This window comes from Drosophila pseudoobscura, chromosome 2, assembly GCF_009870125.1.
Source record: "Drosophila pseudoobscura strain MV-25-SWS-2005 chromosome 2, UCI_Dpse_MV25, whole genome shotgun sequence".
Lineage (NCBI taxonomy): Eukaryota > Metazoa > Arthropoda > Insecta > Diptera > Drosophilidae > Drosophila > Drosophila pseudoobscura.
In genome coordinates, this window is record NC_046679.1 from 22,298,862 (window position 1) to 22,314,652 (window position 15,791).

Genomic DNA, 15,791 nt, shown 5'->3' on the forward strand with positions numbered 1-15,791 from the left:
CTCGGAGTAGAGATCGGGCGACAGACAGAGGAGTTACAAAGAGAGTAAGGCGCAAAGGAAGTCAACGTGCGAACGCATTGGAATGCATTTAATTGAATGATTGAATAAACTATAATGTATGCCATAAATTTGTATGGAAGTGATTGGCAAACAGACACACCACACCACACCTCAAAAGGAGTCCAGCCAGAACCCCAGCAGCATCATTAGCATTACCATTATTATTATTATTATTATTATTGTCGTTCGTTAGAGAGAGAAATCAAGTGCGGAGTTTTGTGGTGGCATTTGGCAGCCCTTTTCCCGAGTACCTTTTGAGTAACGTGGGAATGTCTGGTGCTGTGCTTCCCTTGCAGGTAGCTGAATGGGAAATTCAGAGTATTACAACTGCTTAATCTTCTTAGGTTTTACCACCTACAGTCGTACAAATCCCTTTTCGAAGGCGTTTATGTAGAAATCGTTTGTTGACTTTAGTTGTTTTTAAATGATTTCTCAGGAGTCTGCCTGGGTTAGACCCAGAGATGGACAGAGATGTTGTGTACCCTCCACTCTTTACTGCTAAGAGATCCCTTATATCCTTCGTCTCCACTTCTGTAAGAAGCCTACACTTCCCCCGCACTTTAATCGAATGTTTTAGACCATGTTATTCATATAATTGTACCCCTATGGTATCACACATGTACAATCTATCAAGATTATCTCCTCCCGTACGTAACCTTCAGCCGTAACTCCGTAACTTAAAATTCAGTTCTCATCACAAAACAAAGAAATAAATGACATTGGCTTTTGGTTTTGGTTTTTGGCTTGTCTTTTCTTTTACTTTTATTTGCGCTGTGGCAAAATTCACTTGAATTCTCCTTACCTAATCCCCAGACATTAACAATTAATAGTGTTAACGAAAAAAAAACCCCGCAATTTGCTTTAATTTCTTTTTATAGACCGAAATAAAGCAAATTGTCCCATAAAAAACAAAGCAGAAACAATTTTTGGCAGAAAGAACAAAACGTGGAGTGAAATAATATCATGGCAAATATTTGTTATAGTGTCGGCCGGACGTCAGAGAGGTCCAGGAAGATTTACGAGAGTACTATGTTTCGGTTTAATGAGGTCAGGGGCTGCGGGGAAGGGCGGGCTGCGACAGCGACAGGGGAGCCTTAATGGGAGCTCAAAAGTTGATCCAACACAATGCTGCGGCTGCTGTTGGTGGGTTAATTGAGTTGAAGTAGCCGCAGCAGGTTTTTTGTTTTACAAATTATATATATGTACGAGTATATACTATATATATATTTTGTATGCCTGCGTAATTCTCTTTTTCATACTCTTTTCAGAGGGTACACCCTTTGACCCCATCAGGCATGGCATTTCTTACTACTAAGCTGCACTGGGAGAGAGAGAGAGTATAACGTTTATGCGGGAAATCATATCCATACTATAAGGTATTCAGTAATTCTATCTACTAATCGTACATCCAAAGATTCAAGGGCTAATATCGAAAGCAAAATCTTATTACCATTCCATGTGGGTACAAAACTGTCTAGAAATTATGTGTCAAAGGCTTAGAGCTTATTAGTAGTAGGAGTACTTGATCCATAACCCTTTACTGTTCGCCTATTCAAGAGCAGTAGTGTATTTGCACTTCGTTCTTCTAAAAAAAAGAGAACCCCTTTCATACATTTTGTTTTGTATTATAATTTCTTGGCTCTTTTTGAAAGTGAATGCCTTGACATCATTTTGTTTACAATTTATATTGTATTTTTAATATTTCGTTTATGTTTTTGCTCAAGTCCAGTAAAATATATCGCCAGAGTACTACAAATACCCAAAGCCTGATCAACAGTTCCAGTACAATCCACAGATCATTTAACACCAGAAGACTCGCTCGACGGGCCCGTGGACATCTCTTGGATGTGCTTTGTAATACTGCTTATAAAAACGGCTATGACAGGCGATCGTGGGATGGTCTTCATTGGCTTTAGATGTCTATCCACTCGTGGTTACAGCACCATCATCTGCACAGTCGAGTTCTGTTTTCCATTTATGTTTTAATGAATCATATTCACTGCTAAATACAACTGGATTAACTGGATCCCCTCGAATACATCGAATTCTTAGCTATAATTTATGCGTATTCATATTTTTTTGTTTAGCAGAATGCAAAACAAAAACAAAAACCTTTTAAGAAGACAAACAATAAAGATCTGTGGAGAATTATCTACCAAAGACCAGGCAAATATTTATGCATGGGCAATTTTTTAATTAAAGTGCCTCGCGGCCTCTACGCGAATGTGTCTCTGGGAGAAAGTTAAGCTCTGTGGAGATCTTTTTTTTTTTCTAATTATTATTAGAGATTAGAGCTATGCACATAGCTGAAACACTCGTAGTTCCCATACAAATTTGTCGCCGCTTATTTTGTGTGTGTTTTGCCGCCAGTCCCAACGTCACAATGGGGCACTTGTGGGCGTGCCATGTAAATGGTTTGTCATCTTCGTCTCCCCCTTGCTGGGCCCCAACAATTTATTGGTTAATAGAAAAAAATGCCGTCTAAGCGGGTTAATTGAGCAATGGCTGAAATGAAAAACATGCTAAAAGCCCCGGCAAAATGATGCCTAATGTGTGTGTGTTTCTAGGCGTCGAAACAAGGGATACCCTGGCAGATCCATTGGTCCATATTATATAGTGATTTGATCTTATGAAAGCTGAAAGTTGGGGGAGAATAACAGACTGTCTTCTCGGGTATCTTTGGTGCATTTCGAAATAGAAATACCCTCTCTATACCCTAGGGTATAGCCATAACAACTGCATTGCAATGATGCCTCTCTGTTGCCGCAATACTCGTACTCGTACTCGTACTCGTAGTCGTACAGTTTGGCAACCATTTGTATTCACAGCTTGTAGTCCAGCTGATATATTGCCCCGCCAGATGGTACTGGCACTCGTCTTGTGGCTTCATAAAAAAAAAACAAAACAATTTCTCTACTTGGGATTGCAAAATATCATTTACAGAGTGTACGATACCCTATTCGAGTAGCTTTGGGCTTAGATCTATGGAGCTTAAGAAGAATTAGAGGGGTAATACTTTCTTCTACTATTTCACAGATCTTGGTTTAACAGAACCATCTACTGCTTTGAGGGAGCTCCCTAAAAGATGGAAACTGTTGTTAAAGACATCCAGAATTTTGTTGAATATTTCCCAGAACTACAGTTACAGATTGCCATCCGTTTTGGAAAACATTTCAGTCAGCTTCTTTTGTCCAACCCCACAAATGAATCATTTGCTGTGCCCGTGAGTCAGTGGATCCTGGAGGCCCCTCGTAAGCCCCTCAACAGTTTTACAGCCACTTTGATTTGACCATTTGACATTTTGTTGCATGGCTGCAACATCCAGGCATTGTTCATAATTGAATTTCGAGTTTTATTTTATAGTTTGATTTGATGTTGCTTTTGCCTTGGCCGTTGTCTACTTTTGATATTTTTAATTAATTTTGTTTGCAATCTTATCTGCTGTCGAGTGCAGCCCGAGGCGGTAAAAGTTGGAGCTCAGGAATTACAATTATCGGATCGGCTTAGAGAGAAACAGAGAGAGAGAGAGAGAGAGGGGGAGAGAGTTTCTCTGCCAATGTAATACGTATTTTTAATCCCCTCCGATGGTTAGGCAATGTTTTAGTATAGCATTTCGAATGGATCGATCCCAACGCGGAACTACCGCTGGACACAACACAAAGCATTGCCACTTAAGTACCCCAGTCACTCGGGATGGGGAGGAGGAGTCGCACACTCCCTCCTTATTATTCACACCCAGTCACAGTCGCAGTCACAGCCGCAGTCGCAGTCACAGTCCCAGCCACAGGCTACGGGCTTCTGGGCCTCTATTTATTCATTCAAATCATGCTGGCGTCTAATGATGAATGCCATAAATAAAAGGAACTCAAGAACGTTCAAACACGATTTCAGTTTTATTTATTATCACATCAATGCTAACAGGAGAAGCAGCAAAAAACGAATTTAAACTAGAAAATACCACAAACAAAAATTAAGGAAAAATGCAGCCTGGTAAAAAATTAATCAAATTCAAAATATAATTATCAGGTGGGAAGAGCCTAAGCCTGTGCCCAAGTCTTAGCGTGTGCATCATCGATTAATAATATTTGATTGAATAACGAAGCACAGGTTTCGAACAGGTATTGTAGATCCCCAGTGTGGAGCCACCAGCTGCGATTCGATTAAATCGAATTCTTGATTCTGTTAGAACCGAACCGAACCCCATTAAAAAAGCTAACGATTACACGGGACAGGTTGGGCTGGTTATCATCAACAATCCTCTCCATCTCTCTCTCTCTGTGTATCTCCAACAGGCGGAAAGTGAAAATAAATAGCCAGCAAATGTATCCAGAGAATGGCTGGAAACGGCAATGGCTATGGGAATGGTCAGTTTTTTGTAAACAACAATTAGTGAAAGAATCTGTGATCCAATCGAGTGTCGTGTCTCATACGAATATGGAATATGGCGTTGTACACAAATTCCCTGAGGTGGTGTCTCGATGGGCGACGGGAGATGACTTCATGGCTAAAGCCAAAGGGTTGTCATCATCACTATTATTATTATTATTATTATTTTACGTACAAGTATGTGCCTGACTTGAGACATGGCTGTGCATAAATGAGGACTTTGGAGTGGAACACACAGTTTGGTCACAGTTTGAATTATCCAGAGTTCCCAATGATTATTCCATAAATTCCCATCTCTGTTTGCTGGGAGAAGCCCTATCATATCTACTCGTGGAACTCCTCTAATCTTATCATATTTCTGGTTTTGTTTTCGCTATTTGAGAGTATCCCCCCATTTAGTCACGGCAGCTGGCGACTGTTGTTCAATATCGATCCACATTGATGACTCGTTAATGATTTTATTACAATATTGGTATACCTTTCCGTTGTTATAATTTATTTGTGGGGCTATCGTAAAAGGCGTATAGGAAACTTTTGGGTTGATCAAAGTTTTCCAATGCTTTAAAACAGACTTTGGAATCAAAGTTTATACCGTGATTAAATACAGCATAAAAAAGCGTTGGTAAACAAAATACACGTGCCGTCTATGATAGTTCCTCGCCTGAAATCAAGTCTTGTTTTCGTTATAAATTTTTATTCAGACTCATATCAATGAAAATTATATACAGATTCAATTTTCAATTAGTTTTGACTAATCGCTATACAGTTCTCTAAGGAGTTCCCTCTTTATATTACATCAAAAGACACCTGCGACTCGATGCCGAGAATGCAAAAACAAAACCGACCACCGCTGGTCTGAGGAATATTCCAACAAAGCTGTACTTTATTCTTGCAATTTGTCGTCTCTCCTCCAGCTCTATGGGATTATGGTCGAAAACAGTGGAGTGAATACATTTTCTAGAGGTGTTTCGTTGACACCCTTTGCGCGACGGACAAGTGATAGACAAGTGTTTTTTGTGAGGCGGCCCCAAAGCGATCATCGTGATGGTGCAAAATGATAATTTGATATATCAAAGAGATCTCTCGACCAATGCCAATTCTTGTCCCCCTGTTTGCTTGGCTCGTTTATTCGTTTATTTTGTCAAGCAATTAACGAACATTTGTTGAATTTCGTGTGAAAATTTTCCACTCAAATTCCGATACTTTATGCGAGTACTCGCGGAGCCAGCGAAAAGAGCAAGAGTCAAATTCTTGGCCAAGATAAGCAGGGCTTAGTCATAGTTTTGGGCCAGCAAATTGCAGGCAGCCAGGCAGCCAGTCAGCCAGGCAGGCACACATGCTGCAGCAGAGTTTGAAGAGGCGGACGAGGAATATGCAATGGAAAGGCCAGTCAGTGAGCCATTAACTTGAGCTTTTGGGCCCCCCCTCCAAGACGGGGTGCATGATATCGCCTGTGTCAGTTGCCGTTGACTGGCCATTAGCCAAGGTTGTTGTTGTTGTTGTTGCTACTTGCAATCGCCTTGCCTGATATTTAGAATCGGCCAACAGCAGCCAGCAGCAGCCAGCACCACTTTAATGCCCTCTTATGGATTGCGCAGACGCCAAAAAATTGGCCAACACACAAGCAATTTACTTGGCCCGGTCTGTGGTCTCTAGTCTCTGGTCTCTGGTTTTCTGCTTTTCAGTTTGCTCAGTTTTTCCCGCAGCTCCGTGTCTGGGGGTCTGGGGCCTGTTGTACTTGTTACGTGAGAAAATTTTTGCTTGCAAAAAAAAACTCCAACTCCATACCGATTTTTTTTTAGTTTTATTTTAATTTTTTCAGTGTCCAGCCAACTGCCAAAAAAAAAAACAGAAAATGTTACATTTGGGGCTTTTTTGTTCGGATTGGGGTCCATTCCGTTTCGATCTGATCTTTTCGGATCTAGAAGGACGGCTGCTAATAAATGCATTCATCTGGCATCTGCTGAAGGGTTCTTTGGATATTTTTGTCTTCCTTTTGGTTGATTTTTGGGACAACTGATTGATGGGGCAACTGATTTGAAAGAAGTTCAACATAAGCCCTTCCTTCCTTTCAAAAGAAAAGGGGAACAAGTTGATCAAAAAAATGTGCATAAAGAAGGCCATAAAATAATCTTTAATAAACGTTTAATAAATTCTACTAAAAGTCAGAGAATACAGGGTTATTCAAGAAGATGTGAAGCAAGCCTCTCCAATGCCAAAGCCGTAGATAAACGATGACTCTCTCTCTCTCACAGAGTAGCTTAACAGCTAGTACAGCCCGAGTTCTATTATTTCTTTACTATATATGTATATATTAGTGTTGCTATAAATTTGAACAATTGATATGCATCTCACACAAAAGTAGAAAAATGTAGAAAATCTTTTTGCATTGCAATTGTCGCAGAAACCCTGGCGTCTGGGTGCTCTCCACTTACTTCGATTCATCGTGGACTTGAATTGAATTTCAATTAACGTTCGAATTGCTTACAAATTCCACTTGCAATTCCAATTTCAATAACAAAAATAATAATAATAAAAAACCCCAATGCAAAAGCAAACAAATGCGCATGAAATTATCTTGAAGGAAAAATTGCCAAATCAAATACCAAAAGGCATTTATTGATGGCTTGGCACAATAAAAAAAATGAATTAAAGTAAAATTAAGTGACTTGCTTTTGATTTATGCTCGGCTCTCTGCTAATTTATTTTTCGGCACTACGCTAAAAGCCAAGTCAGTCGATTTCATTCATGACGGGCTAACGAATTGAGCAAACAGACGTATCTTTCGATCTGTAGCAAGTAATGGATGCATGGATGGATCTACGTATCTGCGAGATATGGTCGAGTAGTTTTTGAGCTGCGGTTAAATGGCAAATGAGTGGAAATGTTTCAATCGAAAGTAAGGAGTTGATACAAAATTTTAACAGGGATTTTTCCACCCTTAAGAATGGAAAGCTCCCTAAATGCAAATGGAAATATTCCAAGATTTAATTCAATTAACAAGTAATATTTATATATATTTAAATGGTGTAAAAATATCAGCAATACAACATTTATTTATAAATTTGCAAACCGCAGCTTCATTTGCAATAAATATTGAGGCTGTGAATACAAATCAAATTATTTCCTTTAGAAAATCTAAAAAAATTGGAATCTTTTCTGGAATAACCTACAGAAATAGTATGCATGTCTATCCTGTATCTTTCTACGCAGTTCTAACCGCTGTGATCCCAAGGGGTAATCATATTAAATGAGCTTATGCTTAGCCACCATTACACGATTACTTAATTACTTAATGAAATGGCAGGCCAAGCGAGTGTCATGCATGTCAGATGCCATAAGCAACGACAGAACATAACAGAACACAACAGAACAGAACCGTACTCAAAGTGCGCAATTCTCTAATTGGAAAAATACCGGTAGAAAATTGAGGAATATCTCAAAGTACACGTGGGCTTTGGAGGCACACGCTTAGCAGAGGGGGGTTGGGATTAGAAATTATATTGCAATGTGCAGGGCACATTGATATTAAACTAAATGACATGACAAAGATAATGGCTAATAATGAAGTGGGCTTTAACAGGGGCCTTATCCCTTGTCGTCTCTGTTTTATTTTCAGATTTTTCCGTTCCAGACATTAACCCGTTTAAATATAGATAGATCCCCCCGCCCCGCCAGGCCAGGCTGCAGCGAGCGAATGCAATTTTGGAGGCACACAGACCCAGTACCTCCCTCATCGACAGACAGTGGAGTGGCATGTGGCACACGCAACCATCGAGGCGGGTCGGGGGGGGGGTTGCCATCTTCCGTGTTCGGTTAAATGCAATTTGAGGTATGCCAAAACGTTGCCTCATTCCGCGTTTTGGCCGCGGTAATTGTGCAGTCGGCCAGCGCAACGATGATTGAAAGCGAACACACATGCCAGCAAAATGGTTGGGCTGGCAATTGATGACGCGAAAGGCAATCAATTGAAAAGGAGGTATGCAAAAATAACAATAAATACTGTATATATAAATCAACGAGGGCTGTTAATTAATCAACACATCAGTAAATTACTTTCTTTCCTAATTAAATTAAAAAAGTATTTTAAATAAATTTAAACCTTGTTTATGAAATGTTTTTAAAATAAAAAGGGCCCAGAATTTTAAATTAAACCAGGTGGAACGTTTAAATCACACTTGACTCGACACTATATTTTTGTTTAATTTTATTTCTTGTTTAATTATAATTAAACTTTATATTTTAATTTTTTTTTTTTTGTATTTATTTCTTTTTCTATCTCTGGAGAGCTTAAAGGGGATTTTTAGAGTTTAAATCTCTCTGGGTTAAATCTCTTCTACTCTACGTAATGCGCTTTTTTCAAGAAATGATATTTCCCCGTCTTCTGCTAAGTCACACTGGGAGAGAGAGAGAGTAGAGCTATGATATTGATCCGATCTTAGCCAATAAAGATCTCTTACGTAGAACATAGTTATCATTTATATTTTCCCAGAAATATTAACCACAATAAATAAATGCTTGCAATTCTCTGCTCCCCAGCTACTTTCTAGGAAAGTTGAGCGGGAAAACACCGGATATTCCCAGTTGTTCCCAGGTATTTCCAGTCGTGTCCAAGGGAGTTAAAAATAATAATTTATAAGCTTCTGCCCATTCGCAAATTAATTATTACAAATTAACACAAGACTCAATGGAGCACGCGTCGGATGAAAAACAATAAATATGTATAGCAGATAAATGAACTTATCACCTGGGGGCCCTGCTGGTTTTTTCTGTGTTTTGTGGTTTGGCTAGATCAAAACAAAAATAAAAATCCAACGAAACGCGTCACGCGAGGTACAAAGAATTATTCGAGTATTCGGCAAAGATCCTCCTCGTTTCCAACTATAATTATTAAAGATTTTTAAAGATTTTTTGTTGCCTAATGAATTTATAATGCTTCTTTTTTCGGCCATCCGCAGACAGGTCTGGCTCTAATCGTTTCAGCTTTTTATTTTTGGCATGTGCCAAAACAATTTGCCTCCTGCTGGCCATTGGCCGTTGGCCGTCGGCTGAACTTGAGCTCGTTTTCGGATTAATTCTCTCTGTGTGTTCACTTTTACTCAAAGAATTTGTTGGCGCTGGAAAAACTCTCACTGCGCTCAAAAGACCGACAGGCCAGGCTGACATGTCAGGTGATGTGTCAAATGTCTGCGAGTAGTATCTCCGGCTACGTGCCGCCTCGTCCAAGTGAAATTGAAAACCAAAACCAAACTCAGACAAGCCATGTTCATGTCCATGTCCGGAGTCCAGAGACATAAAGTTTGATGCAAAAACGAGGCACAGAATGAGATTAGCAAAACTTTTACCACAGCTGTGTGGATGATTCTATCGCGAGATCAGTGGAAAGATATATCTGAGCATGTGGAACAAACAAACTATCAGCAGTGCTTTCTAATTCAATGATCTTTTGACAATAGAGGGGGACCGAATATATACATAGATCTTCAGTAACAGAGGATAGATTTTCCATTACACATTGATAGCTATATCAAAACATTTATCAAATATCAGTGCAAAATAAAACAAACTGCAACATAAACGAATCTTTGAGCAAACATCACGTTCTCTAAAGATACAAACGTACAATAAACGATATCTTTCCTTCGATTGTAGCTTTTATTTCTGGTAAGGGGGGAATAACACTCGGCTGACATTGCGAAATTGATTTATTTATACACATTTTGTCATTCCCGCATTGATTGCTAAATGTATTCACATTTGAGTTAAAATGTATTCAAATTTGTGAGCACTTTGTGCTTGGTTCAAGTTCAAAGTTCAGATAATCGTATTACGAGAGGATCAGTGTGTTTACTGAAGCGATTTGCCGTATTAAGCCGATTAGAGGAACAAGTTTGGACGTTAAGAAGTAGGAAAAGTCCCATGAAAATCTACAGTAATTGAGATACTTAACTCTGAGAGGGGAAATTGCGCAATTTCAGAGATACAAAATGCGAGGAGTACAAATGCAGAGGAGAATGACGCAAATTTATGATCTAAACAAAATTATATTCATTGCATGTCGGCAATTGTGGCCGTTCATCATTTCCGTTGACAAATTCGCATTGTTTGAAAATCGGGAGATATCTCTCTACTCTCTAATGCAATTTCGAAGATCTATCGATGGCAGGCAACCAAGCATGAACAAACGACCTCAGATGTATACTTAAACGAGTTCGAGTATATAGCATTTCATAATGCTTTGGATTATCGTAGTCCCAAGTGAATGAAATGATCAAGAAGAACGTTCAAAGTCTACAGACCGTAATGCTCGAATGCGGATCGATGGATCATGGATCGATCATCGATGTTGGCTGCTGTTTCTCGATAGTTTTCTTGTTTTCCAAACTGTCACTTATGTACATATATACTAGGTCTAGCAAAATCTTTCATTCTTTGAACACAACTCCAAAGGCAGCACAAATTATACTTCTGTTAGTATTTCGACTTTTTTAACAAAATTTTTGTTTTTATAATTGCACTCTTTTTGTTCAGATCTGCCATGGATACTATATGCGAATTGTCTGAAGATGAACTGAGGTGGGAGGCAGCAGGAGAATCGGTGCACGTCAAGCGACCTGTTTGGGCTATTGATCCAGAGATCATTCGAAAGCATTTGCCAGCGAAAGAAGTGCGAGATCCTCCTCCGGACCTTTCCCCGAAGTATATTCGGCAAGGTGGAGTATTCTTTGAGCTACGCTGCGACGGGCTCGTTTCGATCCCTAAAAAAAAATACAAGATCTCATATATGGAGGTGGTCACGATCGTCATGGTGGTACCACTTATCTTTTGGGCCTTCAAATATAGAGATTCCTTGGTACGCATCGGAGATACCATAAAGTTTGTATGGACGGATCATTCGTATTATGATGCTTTGACTATATATTTAATTTAACAACTGAATCAGATACCAATAAGAAATGGTAATAAAGAAGCCCTGATGGGCCTACTTCTGGCCCGTTGAAAACATCAGTTACACACGGGATTACCGGTTAAAAAAAGAAACATAAACCAAATGAGATACAGATCGTTGATCTCTGGCGACCTCATTTGTTGTGCGTGGAATTGCAATTTGCTTCGAAAGGCTGGCAGGCCATCGATACGCGGCATGCGGCATGCGGCAGAGCAAAAACCGAGAGAATCGGGGCTAAAAGGGCCAACATTTAAATGGGTCTCTCTCTCTCGATGCAATTAAAACGCAGACAAAAACACAGTGCTGGCAGGCAGTAAACACACACTCACGGGAACAGTAAGGCACTCAACGGTCACTCAAATCCGCAAATTAGCATTTAAGTGCCGCTCAACAGTTAGTCCGCGCGCTTATTCTACTCGTATGACTAGCGGCAATTAGAACTAAGACTAAAATTCTGTGTGTAAAATGATGGACTAGAAGAGTGCTCTGTAACCAAATATTGTACTACTAAAAGAAAAGAAATCAAGAAGAAATACCTCTCTGTTTCTCTGTGGGGATATACTTTTTACAGCTATAGAAGTCAGTGGAATATAACCGCCAGATAGTATAAAAATAATATTAAATACTAGACAAAAAACTAGAAAAAATACTACTAAATACTAGAAAAAATACTACTAAATACTAGAAAAATACTACAAAATATTAGGCAAAGTACTAGAAAAAATACTAGAAAATACAAAGCAAAATACTAAACAAAAATACTAGACAAAATATTATAAACATTAAGTTAAAAGCATATAGAAATACTTTAGAGCAGTAAAAGTTCTTGGCTACCGAAATAATACTAAAATAATACTAGTTTTTTAAGAGAAAAGCTTTGCAAAGGTGACCTGTGCTGCTAAGCTACTCCGCGAGAGAGATCGAGAGACATTCTAGGAGACATTTTGCTCATTCTGGCTATTCTAAATGATGTTTAAGCCGCACTCGCATCACCGTATACCCCATTTATAGGACAGTTATGCAAGAAGTACACTACTTTGTATCTGCTCTCGCACTCTACAAGAAACTGACCCATATTTGATTTGAGGTTCTAAATGTGAGAGAGAGGCAGTGAGGCATGCAACACTGTTTGCGTGCACGTGAGTTATGAATAGTTTGTCCGAGCCTGCAGCTGGATGGAACGTGCATTAAACTGAGGCAACAATGTTGTTTTTTTAGGGAGTGTTTAGGTCTGCACGTCATTGAGGATATAGTAGGTTTTATAGTTACCTGAAGAATTCCACAAATCTTAAGTAAATCTTTGAAGGGTGCTGCGTGCAGCCTGCAAAAGAGAGAGATAAAACGATTAAAATATTTGAGGAACATGGTGAAATATATTCAATTCGGAAAAGCAGTTTTCACACGCCTCGTGGATGGCAGCTTTCACATGGGTAGACCTTTCCTCTGGATTGGTAATCCCCCCACCACGGGGCGTGCAATTATGGGGCGATTTATTGAAAATGAAAACAAAAAAATCGTCTCGAAAAGAAACGAAATCAAATCAAATCAAATCACAGAAAATCGAAATCAAAACTCTTGCTCAATGGGAAATAATGTGGGTTGGGAGGGGGGGAAGCAAAGCACAGAAAAAACACAAGACTCAATCAAAAGCAATCAAGTGGCATCCACAGAGGCATCCAACAACTTCAAGCTGCAGTTGTATTTCTTTATATTTCTTGGGGATCACAGATGCGTCACAAGACCGAAACCGAAACAGAAACAGACACGGACAGAGACAGAGACAGAGAGACTGCAAAAGATACAAAGATACTTTATGTAGGTTGTTGCTCGGTTTCCTCTTTCTCCAGCTGTTTTCAGACTTCTTTTTTAGTCATGAATCAAGCAATTGTTGGGTTCTGTTTTAAGAGATACGTATATTCATGTTGGTGGATTGGCTTATGGGGCGGGGTAATGTAATTGGCCGGCCGGGCCTGGCAAACGGGTTAACGTTAACCCAAAAGAGCAGTGTGAAAAAACGCGCGAGGCAACAGATACAAATCTCCTCGGGGAGACGACACACACAGACCTCACTAATTGTTTGTTCTGCATCTGAGGCTGCTGCGTATCTGTCGCCGCTGTCTTCTTTTTTTTGGGAAAGTTCTGGGCCTGACCTTGTTTCCCTCTTTGCCTGCCTCGTTTTTTGTATTTTTTGCCAAACAATTCTGAAAAGTGTGGCTAATAAAGCACCAAAATAGAGGAGAGAGAAAAGTAGTAGGAAAACAAAACGGCGTGTTGAAAAGCAAAGCCCCCTTCCCAAACATGATTCCGCACTTTGCCACTGTTTCAACAGTTGTCTAAACACTCCAAGAGTCATTCCCGGCTCACCTTTTAGCAGTGGAACTAATGCCACAGAACGGACGGTGGAACGGTGGGACGGTGGAACGGTGGGACGTTCTGCCCCAGTTGTGGTCCATTTCCACAGCTAATTGATCTTTGCCATCCGATATGTGTCACACTTCCAGACACATCGCGAAGAGCACCCGAGGCCTACGACGACTACTGTGACGAAAAGTGGGTCAAATATAATGATGCTACCCAAAAGAATGTAGATTCAATTTGGACATGTTCCACCCTAGGGTGGTCCCACTATTATTTCGATTAGCCATGCTGCCGGGGCTGTATGGGGTCTTCCGGACATTCCGTTTACAAATTATTAATTTTCGAATTAAGAATTTTCTTTCAATTAATCATTGGGATGACCCTAGGAAATATCCCAGTCTATTTGTTTGTTTACTTCAAATTAAAACAATGCTTAAAGCGGCTGTAATATCACGAATCAATCAATATTATTGAACTTTTTGTGGGATATTAATTTGTACGTCCAAAATTAATTGAGTTTTGATGAAGGTTAGATCTTAGGAAATTTATTTAAGTCGAAAATGAATTTTGTATGGGACACAATCTCAGGCCTTGCTTGCACCATTTTTCTCCCCCTCTTCCAGTGTGGCTTAGCCTGTATTATATAGGAACACTCAACTCATATTTAAGATTGCCTCTAGTCTTAGGATTTTCCCCACTTCTCCCAGTTTTATCAGATCTTCAGCCCCACAGCATCGACTGGAACATGTTCTAGTTGCACACTTTCCTCGCACGATTCAAATAAAGCATTAAATAGTTTTTGGGGTCCATAAACCAATTTCATAAACGATGAGTTTTGTCGTTTTTGGCGTAGGCTGTACCTGTATCGCCGGACCAACCTTCCAGGCCATGTATCTGTATCTGAATATCTACGAGTATGCATAACTAGCAAAGAACAGGCCTGGGCAGGTCTGGCACTGGCTCCGGCTCTAGCTCTGGGTCTCGGTCTGGGTCTGGGGCTGCATCGTTGATAATTTATATGTGTCGTCCAGCCCCCACAATCAAGTAACCCAGCGAGTGAGTGCCTTTGTTTTTTATCGACAGACGACGTCTCGGGCTCGGGCTCTAGAGCGTCTGGAGGTGGGAAGAGAGTGAGCTTTATTTCCGTTTCGCTCTCGTTCTTACACATGTAATTGCACTCACGACACCCGAACAACGAGTCCGACAACGAGTTGGGGATCGGTTTTGGATCAGGCCTCTTCTACCTTTTAATTTGTGCGGCATTCCCCAGCAGGGGCCCCCCCTCTCGCTCTCTCTCATTTTAATGTTGTGTAAAGTTCTAAGACCCCCGACAATTGCAACGGAAGTGCGTTCATTATTTTTAATGATTTTATTTAGTGGTTTCTACCTGTGGCAGGAGGTTCCCCTGCGGTTGGTTCCGTCTGTGGTCTGCCTCTAGCATTTGAATGCTCTTTGGACTTAAGGATTCGTCTGCTTATCCTGGATCTTGTCCGAAGGAATGTCCAAGACCAAGAGGCAAGTAATTAGTGGCCGGAGTCAGGTGGGAGCGAAAGGAAGCATAAACAAGTCAAGTTCTTTGATTCCCAACTCCATAAAGATTAGGTATTTATGAGCCAGACAGATCCCGACTTCCGTCCACGAATTATGAGGGTGGGTTCGTCTTCTATCGTACTTATCGTACGCCACACAACAAAGAATCTCTCTACCTGCAGCCAGAGCTCTATTGAGAGACAAAAGTCTGGGCATATCCCAACCTTTCAGGTTACGAACCTTACACCGCCCAATCCCCAGCTATCTGTATCTTCATATCTGTCGCCATCGCCGTCTCTGTTTCTATCTCTGTCCGAGTACGCAGTGCCGGCTAATTGCATCTTTCAACAATTAGCAATGCGAGCTAATTTTAATAATTGAATGGAAAACAACACTGGAGTCAACCAAGAGGGCAAGCCCAGAGGGGCCCGGGTCTGGCCACAAATTGACATTCACATGGGCAACTGTCAGTCAACTTTGACCGCAACAATACGAGTATTACATGTGT

General features: G+C 40.3%; 1 protein-coding gene and 1 long non-coding RNA gene across 3 annotated transcripts in view; one reads left to right on the forward strand and one right to left on the reverse strand.

Moving 5' to 3' along the window:
- Positions 1-15,791, reverse strand: part of LOC4802454 (uncharacterized) — a 39,620-nt gene that overhangs the window by 7,359 nt on the left and 16,470 nt on the right. For both annotated transcript variants that reach the window (XM_015182329.2, XM_003736691.3), the window contains exon 2: positions 12,665-12,716. The gene's annotated coding sequence lies outside the window, so the exon portion shown is untranslated. The remainder of the gene's footprint in view (positions 1-12,664; positions 12,717-15,791) is intronic.
- On the forward strand, positions 10,819-11,454 carry LOC26532220 (uncharacterized). Its single transcript, XR_004468942.1, has 2 exons — positions 10,819-10,916; positions 10,978-11,454. It is a non-coding gene; the product is annotated as an uncharacterized lncRNA (long non-coding RNA).